Source organism: Talpa europaea, assembly GCF_964194135.1.
Source record: "Talpa europaea genome assembly, chromosome: 4".
Taxonomy (NCBI): domain Eukaryota; kingdom Metazoa; phylum Chordata; class Mammalia; order Eulipotyphla; family Talpidae; genus Talpa; species Talpa europaea.
In genome coordinates, this window is record NC_140070.1 from 138,641,484 (window position 1) to 138,663,367 (window position 21,884).

Below are 21,884 nucleotides of genomic sequence, written 5' to 3' on the forward strand. Positions count from 1 at the left end.
GTGTATTTCAGTCGATCTGCCTGTTCTACTCCCCACTCTGTGTCTGGTGAATCCTCTCACCCCTGCACCCCTGGCCTACACCCCAGTTCTTCTACTCAAAAATAAATAAATAAAATCTTTAAAAAATAAAAAGAGAAAGGAGAAGGTAAGTTAGGGAATTTGCCAAGGAACATTGCAGATATACATATACATGTAAGTTCTGCCTTCTCCATTGAAAAAGACCATCTTCACGACACAGTGAAGGAGACGCCCTTACAGAGAAAATTTATGTGTAAAAACCTTTTTGAAAAGCAACCTCTAGGGCCTCCCTGGTGGCGCAGCGGGTTGAGTGCTGTGCTGTGAAGCTGTCCGCAGCCTCTGCAGCATGGGTTCAATTCCCTGCTGGCCAGGGAGATACCTTCATGGCACGGCAGACCTCTCCTGTCTCGCCCACTGCTCCCCACAGCAGTGAATTTCAGTAGATCTGCCTGTTCTGCTCCCCACTCCGTCTCTGGTGAATTCTCTCACCCTCCCATGCCTCTGGCCTGTACCCCAGCTCTTGTATAAATAAATAAAAAATCTTTAAAAAAAAAAAAAAAAGAAAGAAAAGCAACCTCTTCCCAGCCCCTCCCATCAAATCAACCTTTTGCCAAAGACATATTTTGGGGTAACAGACTTTTGCTCCATTAAATCAGTTCAAGCAGGACCTAGAGGAATGGTCCATGACATCCCAAATTATGCAAAGGGGAGTTGCAACCAAACAGACCTGGAATATTAAGTAACCTTGCACATGCAAACATGGAGGAGTTGGCTTGCACTGGGGAGCCTGAGGGTTGAGGGCCTGTAAAACTACAAAAAAGAGTCAGCAAGAAAGATGGGCATGCAGTATGTAGTGATGACTAAGGAAATTTTAATAGCCTGTCCTCTGCTCTTTTCTGACTATGAAAAATAAATATCTTTCCAGTGCCCAAATGGAAAACTTCAGCAAAGTCTGTTAGGCTTATTTGAGGTGCTTGTGAATATAAGTGTTACAGGAAGAGGGGCCTCAAAACTATCATCCTCTCAGAACCTCTATTTCCAATTCTGGGTCTGTCCACCTGCTGCCACAAATATAAACAAAAGGGTCTTTTGTGCAGGAAAAAAAAAAAGGCAATTTATTCTAACCAACAGGAGAGGGCGAACTAGTAGGGAAAAGAGAGCCAGAAGGGCCAGGTATCACAAGGGTGCATGTGGAGCTGCTATTACCAGAGCTGGAAGGGTATGGCAAAGCCCCACTGCCTCTGGAGCTGGGGCTGCAGCACCCCAGAGCAAAATCTTACCAAATCCTACCACGACCAGGGCAGGAGGGTATGGCAGAGGCCTGCTGCTGCTCAGGTCAACCCCCAGGGCAGGAGAAGGTCTACTGCCCACCCAGCTACCGCCCACCCAGCTAGCAGGACCACTGCTGTCCAGAGTAGCTCTGAGGACAAAGAGAGCAAGTCCATGGGCATCTCCCTATTAAAGGCTCCTCAAAATGGCCACTCAGCTCCACCTCAGTGCAGCAGCCCCCTTGCTCAGGATGACAGGGTGGAATCCAAACCACGGCACTGCAAAGGCATTATCCTGTCTGGCTCGGGTGGGGTCCAGATGTCAGACTGCTGAGCTTGCCCGTCAGCTGCATCAGGCCACTCCAACATCAGAAGGCAAAGAGTCAAATTCCACAGCTAGTTTGGAGGTGTGCAGAGAGAGAAAAGCAGTAGGTGGAGATGGGATTCAAATCTGTTGGTTTACCAGGAACCGCAGGCCAAGCATGAACTCCCAGATGTCTCCTAGTCTTGGAGACACCATGGGCCTCCCTTAGAGTAACTGACTTGACCCCGATATAATGTCACCAAACTCTCCAACCACAGGGTGAGTGTTGGGAGACATCTGGGTGACATTCAGGACAGTTATATAGCAGAAATGGCACCCAATCCAGAGCCATGTGGGAAAAAGTAATGGTTTTCCAGATTCAGCATTATTGATATTTTGAGTTGAGTAAATTCCTCATTGGGGGGTGGGGCAGCTGTCTTGTTCACTGTAGAAGATTAAGCAGCTTCCTTTGCCTCCATCACTGGACAGAGTACTAATCTCCACATAAATTCTGACAAACTCTTTCCAAATATTGTCAAATATCCCCCAGTGGGGGTGGGGAGGACACAAAAAGGCAAAGTTACCCCAGTTGAGCAGCACTGGAGAAGAATGAAGTGTGGAGATTTCTGGACCTACTAAACATAGAGCTTCCATAGGATCCAGCAATTCCACTCCTAGGTATTTACCCAAAGGACACAGAAACATCAATTCCAAAGAGCACTGCACCCCTATGTTTATAGCAGCACTGTTTACAATAGCTAAGCTTTGGAAACAGCCCAAATGCCCAAAAATAGATGACTGGATCAAGAAGATGTGGTCCATATACACCATGGAATATTACTCAGCATTCAAAAAAGATAAACACATGCAATTTGCAGCAACATGGATGGCGCTGGAAGGGATCATGCTCAGCGAAATAAGCCAGAAAGAAAAAGAAAAATACCGGATGGTCTCACTCATAGCAGGAATCTAGAAAACTTAAATAAGGGACCAGGAAAATGAATAACTATAAGAAAGTGAAAATCAAAATCAACAAAAAACTATGAACCACAGACACTTTATTGGGGGGTGGGAGGCGGGGAGGGGAGGTATTGGGGTAAAAATAAATAAATAAATAAATAAATAAATAAATAAATAACAACAACAACAACAAAAAAAACCCAACAGCTCATTTATCACTTTTAGGTACTTTACTCAAGTTAATCAAGCTGAAAAGAATTTTTTGGAGATATTTTGAGATTCAAAGCTTTACCACTAATTATTTTAACAAGTGTTTCAACAAGTACCCTCCAAATGCCCATTGTTTTTTTCTTCATTTTTCTTATTGAAATACCCATCATTTCTCCCTCCTAGGGTTGTCAGCTTCCTTTTCCAGTTAAAATTTAGCAGAAGTTATTATTTCCTTTTTTCATCTTTACACTTGTCAAAATTTAATCAGCCTGATTACCAGATTGAAAATGAACGGTTGTAAAATGCTAGTTTCTAAAAACAGGAATCAATCAACACAATTGTGCACACCTGATAAAGGTTCCAGGGGCAGGTTCCTCATTCCAGGAAACTGTGGCCTTCAAGACAGTTTCACTGCTAAATACATTAACCCTCCTATTACCAGAGAAGCCTGCGAGCTTCTTGCTCCCTGAGTGAATCCTGTTACCTAACAAAGTGCAACATCACAGGTTCTTCACTCTCATTGATGAGGTGCCTAGAGGGTAGGCAGAGTGTCTGGGAATCTGAAGTTAACAGAAGTGACATAGGTCGAACTATGTGCCTTCCACCCCCATATTCATAAATTGAAGTCTTAGGGCCTCCCTGGTGGTACAAGGGTTAAGATGCAGCCTATGAAGCTGTCTGCAGCCTCTGCAGCACGAGTTCAAACCCCTGGCTGGCCAGGGAGCTACTCAACATGGCACAGCAGACCTCTCTTGTCTTATCTGCTGCTCCCCTCAGCAGTGTATTTCAGTAGATCCACCTCTTCTGCTCCCCACTCTGTCTCTGGTGAGTCTTCTCACCCCCCACACCTCTGGCCTGTGCCTCTTGTATGTATAAATAAGTAAATCTTTAAAAAAAATAATAAAATAAAATAAATTGAAGTCTTAGCCTCTTGAATCTCAAAATGTTGTTAGTGTACAACAAAGGGACAACCAGGGGCCCCAAGCTGCTAAGGGGTACAAACTCTGAAAGAAATTTGGCAATCCATGTGCCCTAAAGCTAAGGAAGTTTACTCTCACTGTGACATGTTTTTGGATGTAATAAGAGTGTATAGGAAGAGAACAAAAGACAGGATACTAATGATAAAGGCAAATGTTGGCGAGGGTGTGGAGAAAAAGGAACTCTCCTGCACTGTTGGTGGGAGTGCAAACTGGTCCAACCACTCTGGAGAGCTGTGTGGAGATTTCTGGACCTACTAAACATAGAGCTTCCATAGGATCCAGCAATTCCACTCCTAGGTATTTGCCCAAAGGACACAGAAACATCAATTCCTAAGAGCACCTGCACCCCTATGTTTATAGCAGCACTATTTACAATAGCTAAGCTTTGGAAACAGCCCAAATGCCCAAAAATAGATGACTGGATCAAGAAGATGTGGTACATATACACCATGGAATATTACTCAGCATTCAAAAAAGATAAACACATGCAATTTGCAGCAACATGGATGGCGCTGGAAGGGATCATGCTCAGCGAAATAAGCCAGAAAGAAAAAGAAAAATACCGGATGGTCTCACTCATAGCAGGAATCTAGAAAACTTAAATAAGGGACCAGGAAAATGAATAACTATAAGAAAGTGAAAATCAAAATCAACAAACAACTATGAACCAGAGACACTCTATGGAGGGTGGGGGGCGGGGAAAGGAGGGCTTGGGGTCAAAATAAGGGGGTTGTAACTGTATGGGGAATATAAAAATAAAATTTAAATAAAAAATAAATAAAGGCCATATGGCTGAATGACAGCCCCTGGGAAAAAAAAAAAGAAAGTGAGTGCAGTTCTAAGACTCATCTACCCAGGAAGTCACATCAGAACCCCGAAGCCCTAGGAACACATATAACTCCCAGGAGACTTCCAGATTTCAGTCAAGATTCCTTATGTAGTTAAGATTAAAACCATTGACCCTCACAGCTCTAAAACTCATTTTCCTTTTTTAAAACCCATTTACTTATATTTTGACCTGTATTAGTCAAGATTCTCCAGAAAGACAGAGCTAATTTAAAACACATATCTTTTGTATAGACAGAACTTTGTATGTAAAGGAGAGAGAGAGAGAGAGAGAGAGAGAGAGAGAGAGAGAGAGAGAGAGATTGTTGTGTGTGTGGTGGAGATTTATTACCTGGAATTGGTTTTGCAATTATGGAGGTGAAGACGTCCCATAATCTGCCATCTGCATGCTGGAAACAGGTGGCCTGTGGTATTATTTAGTCCAAATCTGAAGACTCTATAACCTATCATATAAATCCCAGCCTGAGAAATGGAGAAAATGAGGCAAAACGTCCCAGCTGAACCAGTGAGACAGGGAAAAAAAGATAAATTATTCCTTTCTCCACCTTTTCTTCTGTTCAGACCCTCAAAGAACTGAAAGGGATGGTGGCCATCACTTGGGGGAGGGCTGTTTGTTTTACTAATTCCACCAATTCAAATGCTAATCTCAGCAGCAACACTCTCAACAAACACACCCAGAAATTATGTTTAATCTGGACACCTGGTGGCCAGGCAAGTTGATGCAAAAGGATTAACCTCAGGCTGCCAGAATATAGTTTCTGCTTCTTTGTGTAGGCCTCAAAAGTTCTATGGACCAGTTTTTTTTTTAATGTACTTTTTCTTTCTCTGTCCACTTATGTAGTTGTAGTAAAAGGCAGGCACAATGTTCTTAAATGCCCTATCAGTGGTTATAAGAAAAATGACTTCAGAAATGCACAATTTTCTCCAAAGAGGTGCAGTTTCTTTTCCAAATCTTTAACTTTTCTGAATAGGTTTAACAAAGCTACCTTGTACGTGGACTACGTTCTGAAGATTATTTATAAGCAGGCTGTATTATGAAGCACTTTTCCACAGAAGATACTATGTATGAAAGTTAGAATGCTAGGCAGGTCCAAGCAAAAAGCCTATTGAGGCACTAATGTCACTAAACTACCTTACTCAAAGGAGCAGCCTGAGATTAAAGTTCTGGGAACGAGGTGTAGTATACTTCAAATGAGAATTTTTTTTTTTTTAATTTTAGACCTTATTTTTTAGTGCCAGGCAGAAGAGAATGTTACTGTAGTAAGTGAGGCAGGGTATTAAAACGGAGTTTTCCTGCCTTGGCATTGAATAGGGCACCATTGAATTACACTATGAGATTGTGAGACTCAAACTTCCACAAAGGAATTTCAAAATGAACACTGAAGACCTGGCCCAAGGCTCTAGAATCCTCTCGCCAATTTTAAGAATTGAAAAGGCTAAATAGAATGGGAATTCAGAAGGAAGATTTCTTTGACAACAAACTGCTGGCATGCTTTAGTCAAGTGCTTCCTGTTCCAAGGGGAAAGCTGATGGGGTGCTACTTTCTCTGCTCCCAGCCTGGTAAGGGGAGGCTTCAGTGTACCCATGGGTGCATTGAAATGTGTTGCCTGCAGTTGAGTGATTCCAAGGATGGGTGCCTACTCACCGCAGATACAGCTAAATAAAACTAAAACCTCAACTTCTAGCTATGAGGGCATAGTTTATATCAAACCAAATTCCCCTTGGATAAACCTCAAAAGCTGAATTTTTGTTTAAAGTTGCCATTTGAAACTGCAAGAGATCAAGCAAGCCAGCCAAGATTTGAAGGGTCAAGGTCTACAGAGAAAGGAAATGCACTGATGTGATGATGACGTTCTCTGCCCATCTCTCCTCTGGGTGTTAGCTGGTTTTGCAGTTGCATGAAAAAAAAGAGGCCAAAGAGACAACTGCAAATTGGAAGCTAAGAGTCTGAAGTGCTAGAAAAACAAAACATGAAGTCAAGGCTGCAAGACCCTAAAAGCCTATACCCTGGAATAATGGGAACCAGGTCCCGAAGACTAATGGATCACGACTGTCTGTGTTGTAACCTACACTCTGCAAGAAGGTAATATCCTCTCTGGGGAAAGTTAACATCATCCAAAGCATATATACTTTTGTGCCTGTAGTACATGACAATCAAAAATCCCAGGCATGCCAAGAAATATAGCTAAGTGATTGAGACAAAAAGATGGGGAGTTGAGAAAATGGACAATAGAAACCTACCCACAGATCATTATGTCTTGAAAACTGATGTGATTGATATGTTCAAGAACATAGATGGATACAGAATTTCATGAACGAATTGAAATTTATTAAGAAAAAAACAAATTCTAGAAATAAAAATTGCTAACTGAAATCAATAGCTAAAGAAATAGCATTAACATCAGATTAGATTAATAGAAGAATTAATAAATTGACAGGTAGTGTTCAGTAGAAGATAGCCATTCTGAAGCTTGAAGGGAACAAAATGGAAAATATTTGAGTGGAGCAGCTCTGTGTATCAAGGTAAAAAGACCTACAATATATTTAAGTGCTGTCACACAAGGAAAGGGAAGAAAGAATGAACAGCAGAAATATCTGGAAGATTATGAATTAGAATTTTCTAGCACTGATGATAAGACACCAAAGTCATAGACTGAAGAAACCCTAAACACTAACGAGTGTACAGAGTATGTTTATTTGCAAAACAAACACAAGTAAAACTATACCAAGGTATGTTATGTCAAAACCTACTGAAAAATTAGAAATAAGGAATTTTTTTTAAATCTCTTACACTCCCACTGCAGAACACTTTTCCTGCTGCAGGCTGACTTGTATGAAGAGATTTGTACTGACCTCCTCTCTCTGTCAAAATCACCCTAAGTAAGGTGGCCAGGTGAGAAACTCTTTCTAGCAACTCAGTCAAGCTGCTCACTTCTTGAAGTGAAAGATGCATTCTTAAATTACGCACAATAACCAGTGGTGGAGCGTCCTGACTGCCTTGCTTTCTCAATTGTTAGTCTCCTCTTACTTACAAATGGACCAAATTAACCGAGCTAAAAGCAATAAAAAAAAAAAAATCCCTCACTTCCCAGCATCTATTGTAGATAGAAATAGTCATCTGACACTGTTCTCATCAAATACAGGGAGAAGTCCATACTGGGGCTTCCCGTAATTACCTTAAAGTGGGGATAGAATCAGTTGGCAATACAACATGTTTGTCCCATGAGATTTCCTCTTTCCAACTGGTGAGTGATTTCTTCCTGCCTGAAAAGAAGCTATAACAGCTGGTGCTCAAATATTCCCATGACAACTGATAATGAGTGAAAATACAAAGAATTACAGCAACTGATCTTGATGTTCTTGAGCTATTCCCTCATCCCTGGGCTACTTACTGAGACTTCTTTATTATTCAAAAATAATAATAGGACCTTCCTGGTGGTGCAAGGGGTTAAGTTGCAGGACTGTGAATCTGTCCACAGCCACTGGCACAAGTTCGAACCTCTGCTGGCCAGGGAGCTGACCCACATGGCACAGCAGACCTCTCCTGTCTCACCTGCTGCTCCCCTCAGCAGTGCATATCAGTCAATCCACCTGTTCTGCTCCCCACTCTGTCTCTGGTGAATCCTTTCACCACCTGTACCTCTGGCCTACACACCAGCTCTTTTATGCATAAATAAACAAATATTTAAGTAATAATAATAATAAAATAAAAAATAATATATCCTACATGATTGCGATTATTTGGGTTGTTTTTGATATGTGTGGCCAAAGCCAACCTCTGTTACATAGAGTTTCCTTGTGGCTTCCCTCCTTGTGGCTTGAAATTATTCTGTAAGGAATTTTCCCATTGAGTTCAACTTGTTGGCACTCTGAGGCTAAGGAAAGTCTCAAGATATCTGACTTTATGGTAAATCAACTACATGAATAAGCACACTATTTAGTTCAGTTGACATTTTTTCTTAGTAGACTTTCTTAATGAAGGAAACTGTTGATTTACACTCTGATACGAGCTCTTATCTCACTATATAAATGGCCCCTGGAAGAGTAACAGCCTGCAGGTCATACTTTAAGTAGCACTTACAAAAAGATTCTCAACAAATATTTACTGCTTGACAAATGGCTCATCTATTCATTTTAAAACATTAATTGAACATCCATGATGGATCTCCGTGCCCTGAGATGCACTCTAATGGGAACACACAAATCTACAAATGCTCACAGTCCATTAAATACAATGACACATTTTAAAACAACTGGGAAATAGAATCATCTCTCTATAAATCACACATTTAGATACCTACACATATGTTTATATGTAGAATTTATAAATTTTCTATTATAAATGGAAATAATTCATTTAACAAGGTACTGGGAAGGGGTAATCCAGGAATTCCTTTCTTGAAGGGGCAGAATTTCAAATGGTGGATATGGGACAGGGCCAATCACCAGGAACGAAGGAAGAATGCACGGACACTTTAGGTATGTTTAGGACACTGTCCAAATTTGAACATTGCCTTTCTCATTGTTTGACATTGAACTAGTATTTAGCTCCTGAATACTCCTTTTTCCTTATCTGTTGAAAATAGAATACTAGCAAAAGTATCCATCTCATAGAATGAAGATGGAATGACTGAATTCAAGACGAGTACTTAAAGCATGGTCAGTGTTCAAAAACTGTCAACTCTTGCTGTCATCATTATCATTCATCTATTATTATTACGGATTGTTACCTTTGCATTAGCTCTTTGAGGCTTTTAGTGCCTTTGGTTTTATGTTGTGGAAAATAAAGAGCAAAGGAAGGCTTCAGACTACCTTAGGAGAGAGTAGAGAAAAACAGATTGAGATCAGAAACATGATGGTTGCCTATAATTATGGTGCAAAAAGGAGAAAGGAAAATCAACATGGAACGCTATGTAAGAGGTTGGAAGGACACCGAGTGAACAAGCATGAGAACTGGAGCTAAGAAAAAACCAGGTCATTGGCAGAGTCTACTCTAGAAAGGAAAAGGAGGGTGGTTGCCAAAGGAAGGAAGGAAGGAGAGAATTACAAGGTCATTCATAATAACTTTTAAGGAATTTCTTTAGGGTGATCCAAGCAGGAGCCAGCTGCCAGAAACTGAGGGGAGTAAATGTGCAGGAAGTGGGAACAATGAGAGAACATACTCCTAGTCCTTTGTGAGGATTAACTTTATGTGGTTGAACATACATGCTAATACACCACTTAAAAGACAACGAATAACTACTCTAACAGCTCATTCTCTTACAGATGGGTCACAGACATTATTGTCTTGTCACTTCTGCCCCATTATTTCTAATCCCCCTCAAACTTTAGAACTGAGGAATGAGGAATGTGTGGATTTTTTGGTTGTTGCTTGTGTAGTAACACTGGTTTACAATGTTGGTGGTGGTTAGAGGTATCAGACCTTTCCCTTCATCTATTGTTACCACACCACACCCACCACCAGAACATCCACAACCCTCCAACATAATCCATTGTGCTCCCTCCCACTGCCCCCTCCTAGTCTCAGTTCTACAGCCAGATTTTTAGGTTTGTGTTATTGGTTTGTCTTATTTGACCCTGTGTTTTGTTTCTATGTATTCTGTGGATTTTTAAGTGTGGCACCAGAGAGAAGTCATGAGTCACTGTTCTCCCTATAGGCAAAATTTTAATATGAAAAACTTTGGCTCTGCCAGCCATCATATTTCCCCCCTGCTGGAATAATCCAGTCAGTCTGCAAAGAGAGATAATGATGATGGTTTTTAGAGGGAAGTAGATATAAGAAATGGAGAGAAAAAAATCCTAAGGGCAATTAGACCCTAGTTCCAGTGATTTCTGTGGCTCAGTTACACAACTGCCTTTCCAGTGGTTTCCCATCCAACATTTCCTTGGATTCCATAAGTCAGAGTGTTGATTTAAACACTCTGTTAGACAGAAGTCCCTTGAATCTTATTAGACTCAAGAAAGGTTATATGCTGTAGGAAAGGTTTGCTTTGGAAAACATTAAAATAATGGTTGAGGGTATTGGTGAGGTATTCTTGCAATTAAAATGGAATAGAAGGCAATACAACACTTCTGATTAATGTGGAAGAGATAGGTAAAGACATAAATAAGGTGGGTTTATATCTCAGTCTTTAACTTGAGTGTGCAATAAATGTAAATTGTCTTTTCCTGTAACTCAACCTGGTTTGTATCCTAAGCCCTCATTCCACTGAGTTTGTACATGTTTTAACCCGGTTGATTCTGTTCCCTCTCCCCATTTTCCCAGGATTCCATCAAGGTTCTGGGGAAGTACAGAGACTGAAATATAGTTGGGGCTAGGAGAAGCTCATCTGGACTTGGGTCCATGAAGATTTCCTCTATACAGGCCTGTCTACATGGAATCTTCGAATCTGATGACTTACATCACGTCAGTGGCAGAGGTCACTACTACTTCCTTTGTGCCCTGCCAAGGGTATAATAATCTCTGCAACACTGAAGATCCATCTGCTAAACCATGACTTTATGCTCTCTCTGCAATCATGCTGGGCAATAAGGCAATAAGAAAACCTTATCTCCATCTAGGACTCACAGACTCTGTCCCCATCACCATCCCAAAGGAATCTTCTCCAAGTTTGGGAAGGGGTGGGGTGGTGATAAAATCCTCATCTTTTTGTGTTAGTTCAAATATTGTGCCAATTCGCAATTCTTCTTTCCTAAGAGCTCAGATTCTTTGAAACCAAAGCCAGTGAGATCTACCCTTAACCGTCCTTCAGCAGAGACCACAAACATGGAACCAATCACCGCTTCTATGCATGGGAAGAAAAACCAAGAAATGCTGGACCAAAAAAAAGTTGACATCAATTAATATTTCCAAAATATCCCAACCCTCAGAGAACTTTCAATATGAAATCAGGGAAACTGGGGGTTCCCGTAGGGTAGACATTATCATCAGAGCAAAATAAGAGTGGAGAGTTTTCTAGGGGAAGAGGACAACTAAGGATTAACAACTGGGTTACTGAGCCCCAAAAGCAGTTGGAGATTCAGATAAGTTGAAGTTATCTGCAACCCTTCAGCACAGTTTCTCAATTCCCTCTGTCAGTTTTTGGCATGAAAAGGGAATGAAATGGCATGAGGTGGTCTTGCTATGGACACATGGATATGGAAAATGAAGATGGGAGAGACCAAGGTGCTGATGAAGAACTTATGCGAACTGGGCCACCACAGGGTCAGGCTGGAGAGAGAGGCTAAGGAGACAGAATGGGGTGAAAATAGTGAGGAACTGTGGGGACAGACATTCCAATGAATAGGAGGAGCCAGTCCATCAGGAAGGTAAGACTGAGTGTGGAAGGAAAAATCCAGAATTTCAGGTCTGACTAAGCCATAGGACATGATCTGGAATGCCACTTGAGGGCCCTGTGCTGGTGTCTACTAAAGCCAGATCTGATATTAAACCAGAGATTCCCAACTCCATGGCAACACACATCCTGCTGTCTGGGCTCCCAAGAAATGTCAGGCCCAGAATTTCTCAAGGCGCCTGAAACTGCCCCCATCAAATAGTTGTTTAATTCAGGGTTTTCAAAGTCCTAAAAAAAAAAAACCAGGACTGAAAACATTCACAGACAGTTAAGGCAAACTCTGGGATATTAGCAATGTAAAACAGTTGTTGGAGATTATGCTAAGTGAAGTCAGTCAGAAGGAGAAAGATGAATATCAGATGATTTCATTGACATAAAGGATGGAATATAAGGGAAGAGAGAAAGCTAAGCCAAAGAAATCCTTGAAATTTGACTGCAGAACTGAGGCTCCCAGAGGGGTCAGGGCGAAGGTGAGGAGCAGAGTGGGGAGAACATGGTGGAGGGCTATGAGTCTTGGTGGTGGGCGTGGTGTAATGAGATGTACCTGAAGAGGTGTGAACCTTTACCTGTAAAAATCTTATGCTGTGTTGGAAACCAACATTACCTCAACAACAACAACAAAATGATAACAATACAATTTAAAAATAAGTAAAAGATCTGTCTGATAAAGAACACCACAGAGACTAAGATCTACCACTTGGGGACTGATGATTAATTCCAGAAAGAGAGCGTAAAATTCTTCACCTTCATTTTGCAAATGATTTTTCCCCTCTTTAGGTAAGATAAATCTCATCATTGGCATTTATGTGTTTAAATCTTCCTATTTACCAAGAATAACACCTTCCACTGAGAGACATTGTTCCAGAGATTGAAGTTCATTATGTATTTTTTAAAAATATTTATTTATTTATACAAGCACTGGGGTACAGACCAGAGGTGCGGGAGGATGAGAGAATCCACCAGAGACAGAGCTGGGAGCAGAACAGGCAGAAGGAACGAAATACACTGCTGCTGGGAGCAGCGTGTGAGACAGGAGAGGTCTGCAGCACCATGTGGGAATCTCCCCGGGCTGGGCAGGAATCGAACTGGCACCACGGAGGCTGAGAACAGCTTCACAGCGCTGTGCTCAACCTACTGCACCACCGGGGAGGTCCCATCATGTATTTTTTAAAGCTTGCAACTTGGCAATCATCATTATTTTACCATCTTTCTTAAAGATCATTATTTTGTTTCCAGAAATATTTGAAGCATCTAATGGCTTTGTTCTCATCAGCAGGCCAGTACTTGTGGCCTTCTAGTCTATGAGATGGCTAGTTCTACTTTTTCTACAATGAATAGCTACAATATGGCTGGCATTTGACCACAAGAGATGGTCCTGTCCTTTAGTCAGGTACTGGGGTTCGTAATCCTGCTTTGCAATCCACACATCTCTTTTCCTCCCTATGGATCATGTTTTTTTATTGGGTCACCTTGCTTCAGTCCTTGAAAACAGCAGTCTTTACTATACCTTGTTTATATTTGCTTCTTGAGACGACAGTAATCTTAGAGATAGACTCGTCACCTTCTATTTTAAAATCGTGGATACCGGATTACTAACTAGTCATGCACCAGCAGGTAATGAAATAAACAGAACTTACAGGTAGGATCCCCAGCCCATTCAAAGAAAGCAACTTTTTTAACTGGATCAACAAACAGTATAATTGTGGTGTCTCCGGACTATCCCCAGACATAAAGGACACCACTTTTGTGCAAACTGTCTTCAGGAAACCTGAAACGCTTAAGGACATAAAAGGAAATTGCCCAAATCTTCAGAAGAAACAGACAAGAACGCACAGATACCACACTGTGATGGCTGGATTAAGAATACCAACAGACATCCAGCCTCTCCACGGTGAGCTACCGCATGGCCAAGTCCCCTCCATCAACGTGACTTACAGCCAGAGCTCTTAGTTTGGGAATGGCAAATGGAGCAGACACTGGCGATGTAAGTTTTAAATCAAGCTAAAAAAAAGACTGATTTTATTGTATTGTGGGTTAGTATGTTGTTTCCATTTTCCTTTATGCTTCTTCTGAGATAACTGCTTCCTTTTCCCAACTTAGCAATCATGAATCATCCTGGTACAGTAGAGTGTGTGGTGTCTGAAATGCTTTTTCATCTCTTTTCTGATTCATGCCCAATAGATAAGAGGCCTCTAATCCACAGTTTAGAGAGGCGAAGTCTTTTATGTATATTTTTTTTATTTTATATATTTTTTACATCATTTTTCATTTTTGCACAATGTATGCTTTTTCATCTTGGTTATAGTCCCCATACAATTCCCACCCCCCTTATTTTGACTGTAATCCCTCCTACACCCCCTCCCCCCAGTGTGTCTCTGGCTTATAGTTGCTTGTTGGTTTTGCTTAAGAGGTACAATCTTAAGCAGGATCCACCCCCAGGGCAGGTGTGGGAGGAAGGAAGGTGAGCCCTGGCCTCTGACACCTTGCTCTGTCCATCCACAACTTCCTTGGGACTTCAGTCCCTGAGACGAATGTGCGAGCCAGGGGTGCTTCCCAGGCCTGGGGTGCTTCCCAGGCCCAGGGGGCCTTGCTTCTGAGAGCACTAGATTAACTATGTGATCGGGAGGTGTTGATGCCTGGGGGCCTGTGACCCAAAGGGACTCAATTCCCGGGACTGGCCAATTCGTAGAGACACTGAAGGACTCAGCTCCTTGCATGGCCCTCGCAGGTGACCAAGCACTGCAGAGCCCACCCCCACACCTCCTTTATCCCATCTGGGGCTGCTATCCAGCCCCATGACTCCTGAGCCAAGGGATGCCCACACAGGACCGCCCTCCTGCCCAGAGCCAGCTGATGTTACTCACACTAGCCAGCCCTGACCCTGCTTACTCTGCCTCCCCTTCCTTCCTGAGGCACCCACAACAAAGGCTCTTGCTGGTGTTTTCTCCTGGTGCCCTCTGCCTCCTGGTGCCCCCCAAGTGCTTCCCTGCCCCCTGCCCTGGCACAGCCCATCCTCTAGGGTACTGTGAATCATTATCCTTTCAGTGGCAATTGTCTCTGGCTTTGTTAACCTCTATGTGCATAACAACAGCATCATAATAAAAACCCATATTTTACAATAGGCATGTTTGGGATGGTACAATTGGACTTTTAGTGGTGAATTTAATGAAGCACATCCACACGTTCATTCTCAAGGATGCACACCTGAAGCTTATGTTATAATGTAATTATAACATAACAAGAGATAATCATCTAATAAGAAAAATAATAGTAAATTAAATCATTAAATTCATGGACATTTTTAACTTAAAATAAATGGGGCCGTGCTGATGGAAAATAAGGGCGAGAGGAGCAGAACATTCTCTCTAATCCTGTGTCTGTGGAGATGGACAGATCTCCCTTCACCAAGCCAGCATTCCAGCAAGTTCCCAGTGATCCTGAAGTGGGAACCAACCCTCCTGTACCTCCGCAAAGTCATCACATTCCCAATCAACCTGATTTCTGGATTGGAAGACGGTTAGCTCTGCTTGACTCATCCCTCCAAGCGGAAATAAATCAACGGAGAGCAAGAAGAAATGGCCCAGCTGATGATGAAAGTCTAATCAAGAAACCACAATCGTCTTCCCTTAGCTCATCCCAGATCGTCATAAGTCAAATCCATCTGCTCAGGGCTTGCTCAGGAAAGGGGTAGTCGGGAGGTGGCTTGAGTTCAAGTATAAGACATTTGCATTGAGATCAAAAAAAGATAAACTCATGGCATGTGCAACAACATGGATGGATGCTGCTAAAAGAAATGTCAGAAGGAAAAGGAGAAATATCAGATGGTTTCACTTACTATATTCCATACATAGGCGGAATACAGGGAAACCATATTTTTGTCAGGAAAAAGACAAAACTTGCAAGCTGGCCATAGGTCTGAGGCACACAGCAGGGTAGGGAGAGGGGTGAAAACAGGGAAGGGAAGAGCACAAGGAACTGTGGTGATGGTTCATGGGTGCAGTGGTCGTGGGAAGACTAGGGAGACCACACCTGAGGGGAGAAATCAAATATTGTACAAAAATGAACAACGCTGTAAGAAAATAATTTTCTAAAAAAATGAAACGTTTGCATTGTAATGGGTGCATAGACACCTTCGCTCCTTATCAGAGATAAAGAGCGTCTTCTGGGTTTTAATCCTACTCACTTCACCATCCTATTTGCCCTCGGACACACCCCTTGCACCAAGACCAGATACTGCATATGTGTTTTCTGCCATATACTAATGAAAATTAGATATAATCACTATGTCCAAGAATAAAACAAGACTTATTAAAAATAGTAATGGAATTGATTTATAATGTCTTCCTTAAAAGAATGATCAGATAAAAGAATTGTCAGAGATAATTCTGAAACTGGAACAACCTTTCGAGGTTTATTCTGAGATTGGGAGTAGGAGACAGGGAATAGGACCAACTTTTTTTCCCTCTACTTGTGACTTACTCAAGATACTCCTACACAAAACTGCCTGAGAAGACAAAAGGATCTTATATATTTGAAATGCAATCTGTCTGCTATAGATTGGTTTTAAGGTATTATATTCCTCATTTCATTTTGAAGAGCAGATGAAAATGGAAAATATTAGCTATTCTAAGAATCATATAATCATAATTATCAATTTGAATTCCTATTGAGAATACTTGCAACCAGAGTGAAGTGATTTATCATCAAATACATTTCAGGGCTTTAATTGTGTGCACTTGAATGTATTTGCATATTCTCAGCACACTTCATCATTTCATTCCTGATAAAGCACTTCAAAAAGAAACTATGCTCTGTCAATCCAAAAATGTATTGTTCTTGCATATCTCCAAAAATTATGGTTAATTGCTCTCCTACTCTGAATATGTTTAGGATTAAAGGTAAACTGGGACTTATAAAATTGTATCATGAAGCTAAGATTTCCAAACTGCTGGTTCAATATTATTCACATCGACACACTGCAGAGTGTTATTTAATGATTTCTTGTGTGGCCAGTGAAACCGGGGAAGCAGTTTTCCCTGTAAAGTGAAAGTTTCCTCTTTGGAGAAGTTTCTTTTTAGCTCTTCTGCCCATTTTTTGACTGGATTATTTTCTTTGTTTTTGTTGAGTCTCATCAACTCTTTGTAGATTTTTGTGATCTACAAAGTGTTGTGTGCAAAAATTTTCTCCCGGTCAGTGGGGTTTTTCTTTGTTTTGGTTATTGTCTCTTTTGCTATGCAGAAGATCTTTAATATTTATAATAAGTAAGCCATGGAAACACCCCCAAATGCCCCAAAATAGATCAAGAAGATGTGGTATATACACACAATGGAATATTACTCAGCAATCCAAAAAGATAAATTCACACAATTTGCAGCAACATGGATGGAGCTGGAAGGGATCATGCTCAGCAAAAAAAGCCAGAAAGAAAAAAGAAAATACAGGATGGTCTCACTCATAGCAGGAATCTAGAAAACCTAATAAGGGATCAGGAAAAAAGACTAATTATAATAAAGAAAAAATCAAAATCAACAAGCAACTATAAACCAGAGACACACAGGGTGGTGGGGGGAGAGGAGAGGAGGGATTAGGGTTAAAATAAGGGGGCTGGAATTTGTATGGGGACTATAACCAAAATGAAAATTCACACATTATGCAAAAATTAAAAATGATGTAGGAATTATATAAAATAAAATATATTAAATAAAAAATAAAATAAAATATTTTAAAAAATAAAATAAAGCGAAACTTTCTAAATTGCCTTCTTCCTGTCTCCTTAAGGAGCCGAGAAGCTACCAAAGAGAAAAAATGCTGAAAAGACCCTCTGGAATGAGAAGACGCTAAATGATTTGGCCCTTTTCTGTGGCTCCTCCCTCGTGCATCTTCCATCATGTCTCCTGGCCCCCAACATCATGTTTTCCCTCTCGAGAGACAAAAGTTAACATATCACGTATGAAAAGAAGTGACAGTCAACCTACTTAATGAAACCAAGAGGAGGCACACACACTCAACTTCCCACCACCACCAAAAAGACAAACTAATAATTTGCACAAATCTTGTTGGTGTCATTTACACATTCTACTTACTTAATGCTTTGTTATATTAATACTCTTAAAATTCTTATTGATATAAATCCCTACATAATGGAGAGATCTATGTCAGAACAGAGGAGTAGTCTTTGAAAATGAACCCTAAGCCAAGAGTGTTAGCTCCACTCTCCTAGGTATCAATGTCAAAAGAAAGTGGTAGGATGCAACAAGACAGACGGACTGTAGCTTCAAAATAATTAAAGCAAAAAAGGAAGAGAAGCGCAGGAGAAAAAGGCACTTCCACCATTATAATGCAATATTTTAACTTAAATTGATAAGGGCATAGTTTTAATACACAAAATATTTCCTAGTGCACACACACTAAACACTGGGTTCTCTGAATACACATTGCTTTCAACTCTGTGAAAAATATTTAGAAAAAAAGACCACTTGAAAGTTAAAATAAGTGTCAAAAAAGTCAAGGAATTAGTATCAAGTAAGTTACTTTTTCAATACAAATCAATTGTGTAATTATTACTTGTAGCAAAAACAAAAGTAAAAACCCCATATGTTTGAAAATATACAAGTGCAAAATGAACATCATAGATCAAAGAAAAAATCTCAAGAGAAATTATATTTAGAATTAGAGTAACAGCTCTAATTTGAAGAGCAGTGCATGGCTACCCATAAATTTAAAAAAAAAAAGGAAAGTAGGGCTTATAGTGAAATTTATAGTGTAATGTAATATAATAGAGAATTAAAAAGCCTGAAAATTTATCCAAAGAACATGAAAGGATTAAAAAAAGATGTGAATATAAAAGAATAGAAAGAAAGCACACGAGAGGGAAATGGTAATGAAAATAGTAGGTTACTTGAAAGAATAATAAAATTCAAATCTATGTGAAGTCTTCTCAGGAAAAAAAAGATGGAAGAAATAATATTGGAACAAATTACAGATGCTACAAATATTTAAAAGATAATAACAACTTTATGCCAATAAATGTGGAAACTGATGACATAGACAGATCCTTGAAAAATATAATTTACAAAATTGCCTAGAGGAGTAAAATACAATGAATATGCTTGCTAATATTTCAAGAAATTGAAAAAAAGAAGAGACATTTCCCAAGTAACATTACAAAGTTAGCATAACTTCTTTCAAAAACTGTCCGAAAAATCAATTGTTAAAGGCAAGATTAGAATGGAAAATTTCAGGTCAGTCTTGCTTATGAATAGCAGTGTGAAAACTTATATCTATCAAAAGTATTGGTTCATCCAGAAATGAAGAGCAAAATGTCAAGTCACCAAAGGAAAGATATTTACAATATATGTAACTGATGAAACCTACATCCACAACTGTCCATCAAATAATAAGAAAAGTGAAAGACTAGTCAATGAAAAATAGAAAAGAATCTGGAAAAAAAAGACCTGATCTAATCTTCTCAAAAGAAGGTATCTAGCCATAATACCCTCCCTTCTACCTTTCCAATTCTAACCATTCTCTAGGTCTTGGTTATTCCATTTCTGTTGTGTTTTGGATTTTAATCCCACTCACTTCCCATCACATTTGCCTCCCGACACCAAGGCCAAATACCGCATGTGTTTTCTGCCATACACTAATGAAAATTAGTATCACTATGTTCAGAAGAATAAAACAAGACTTATTAAAAATGAGTAATGGAATTGATTTACAATGTCTTCCTTAAAAGAAAGGAGATAGTTGGAGGTTTTGTTTTTGTTTTTTTTTGTTTTTTTTTAACAAGTGAACAAGACTGAGTCATTTGATTTCCTGTCCTGAGTGCTCTCCTACCATGGAAGAGCATCGAGTTGCTGTGTAGGGTTGGATGTCAGGAGATGCTGAAGAGACTCCAGTTGTAAGAAGGAGCAAAGTTGGGAAGCTAAGCACTTCTTTAGATCCCTCTCAAGAAAAAGAGGGGTTTCCTCTCACTTCACAGGTAGAGACATTAAAAGCACTTCAAGTGACTTCTCTAAAGCTGTTTTATCATCGCTGTGGCATCAGAAATAGAATCCATCGGCTGTAACTTCCTTTGCTGAGGCCATCGCTAACCTGTGCTCCTTTGTTCATAAATGACACGGCAGCCACACACAGGCTATGGGAGGACAAGGCACGGTTCACATGCCAAGGTGTTTCAGGCAAGGTTTTATTTCCTGTTTTCATGATCTCCATCTTTTTTATATTCTGAAAACCCCAGCTGTGCCTGACAGTAGACAACAGAAGAAGAAAAGAACTCATCTATAAAGCAGAGGACAAAAATAACTTGCAGAGCGTTGACACTCTGCTCTTTGGGTCTCAAGGTCAAAGAGTGGATTCTGAGTTGCCTTTAACAACCTAAGCTTAGTTGCATTTCCTTTCTGCATCGAAATGATTTTCAGTGTCTATTCAGATAGCAGTGGATGTGAGGTTCTATCCAGTACTCACCAGTTGGGTCTCTACAGAAATGGAAATATGGTTTAAACAAATCAAAAGCATATAATTGAGGTCACTAAAAAAAAAACACTTTGCTGGCAAAACCCAAGAGGTATGATAATGAAGTCGATCTGAAAATAAGAGTAGAAAAACAAACGATAAAATATTTCCTTATGTAAATGTCACAGCTGCGCCAGACATTAAATTACCTTTCGAGGTAATTTTGCCCTAAAAAGTAAGATTTAGGAATCTTGTTTCCTAAAGGAAGGATATTTTAAAATAAATAAAAGCATATTTAAACAGCCCAGATCCACCACTAACTGTCTATGTGACATTACACAGTCTCCTGACTGCTGAGATCCTGTTTGAAACCTAGGCAGATGGACTCAGACACACCTGTCATTCCAGGTTCCCCAAATACGTATAAAAGCATCTCACCAAATATAAGAAGCCAGACAAAGTATATATCTGAAGTGTACCTGTCATGGAATTTTCTTGTGATAACTTTAGGAAAACATGGAGACATGCTGGCAGCAGATAGGAATCTGTTTTGAGTCACAACTGAGTAATCAAATTACCTAAAGAAAGTACAGCAATCAACTTGTTTTTTTAATCTGAAAGGATGTATTCGTTTTCTTTTGTTGGTTAGCAAATTATCCCAAATTTCAGCAGCTTAAACAACACATTTTAGTCTCTCATAATTCCATAGATCAGAAATCCAATGGGCTTGGACCAAAGTCAAATGGGGCTATTATCCAGAGGCTCTAGAGAGGAATCTAATCCCAGACTCATTTAGGTTGTAGCTGGAGGTCCAAAGTGCCTGTTTCCTTGCTGGATGTTTACTAGGACCACTCTCTGCTCCTACAGTATATCCACATTCCTTCACCAGTGGCTAATCGATCTTAAAAAGCCAACATCCGTGTATTATATCCGCCTCATGCTTTGAATTTCAGACTTTCTCTTCTGCTAGCAGTAGAGAAAGTTCTCTGCTTTTAAGGAGTCATGTGAAAGTGGAACCCACCTGAATAACCATAAATCCAACTGGACCCCGTAACATAACACAATCACAGAAGCAATATTTCATCATCTCCCCAGCTTCCACGAATCAGGGAAGGACATTTTTATGGAGGTCATGGTAGAATTCTGCAGGGGATAAAAGTTCAGAACTTGATTATACAGACAGAATTGCACGGAAAGAGATGGGAGTAACGGGGAAGGAGACCTTGAGCTATTATAAGACCAGTGACGTTTTTATCAAAATTGCTAAGACATCAGAGGCACAAATTGAATTAAAAAATTAATTATTAGATAAGCTCTAGTTCCTACCCTTCATCTCTAAAACACTTGGCAAAGTTATTGCTGGAGAAATTCAGCCATTTAATGAGAATTTGGATGCTCTCTAAATTGGATGCTATCTAAATTCTTAAAAGATTTTAGAAATATAAATGTCTTTTTATTTATGTCCATAAGATCGGTAAAATTAAAATATCTTGCAAATTTCATGTATCTG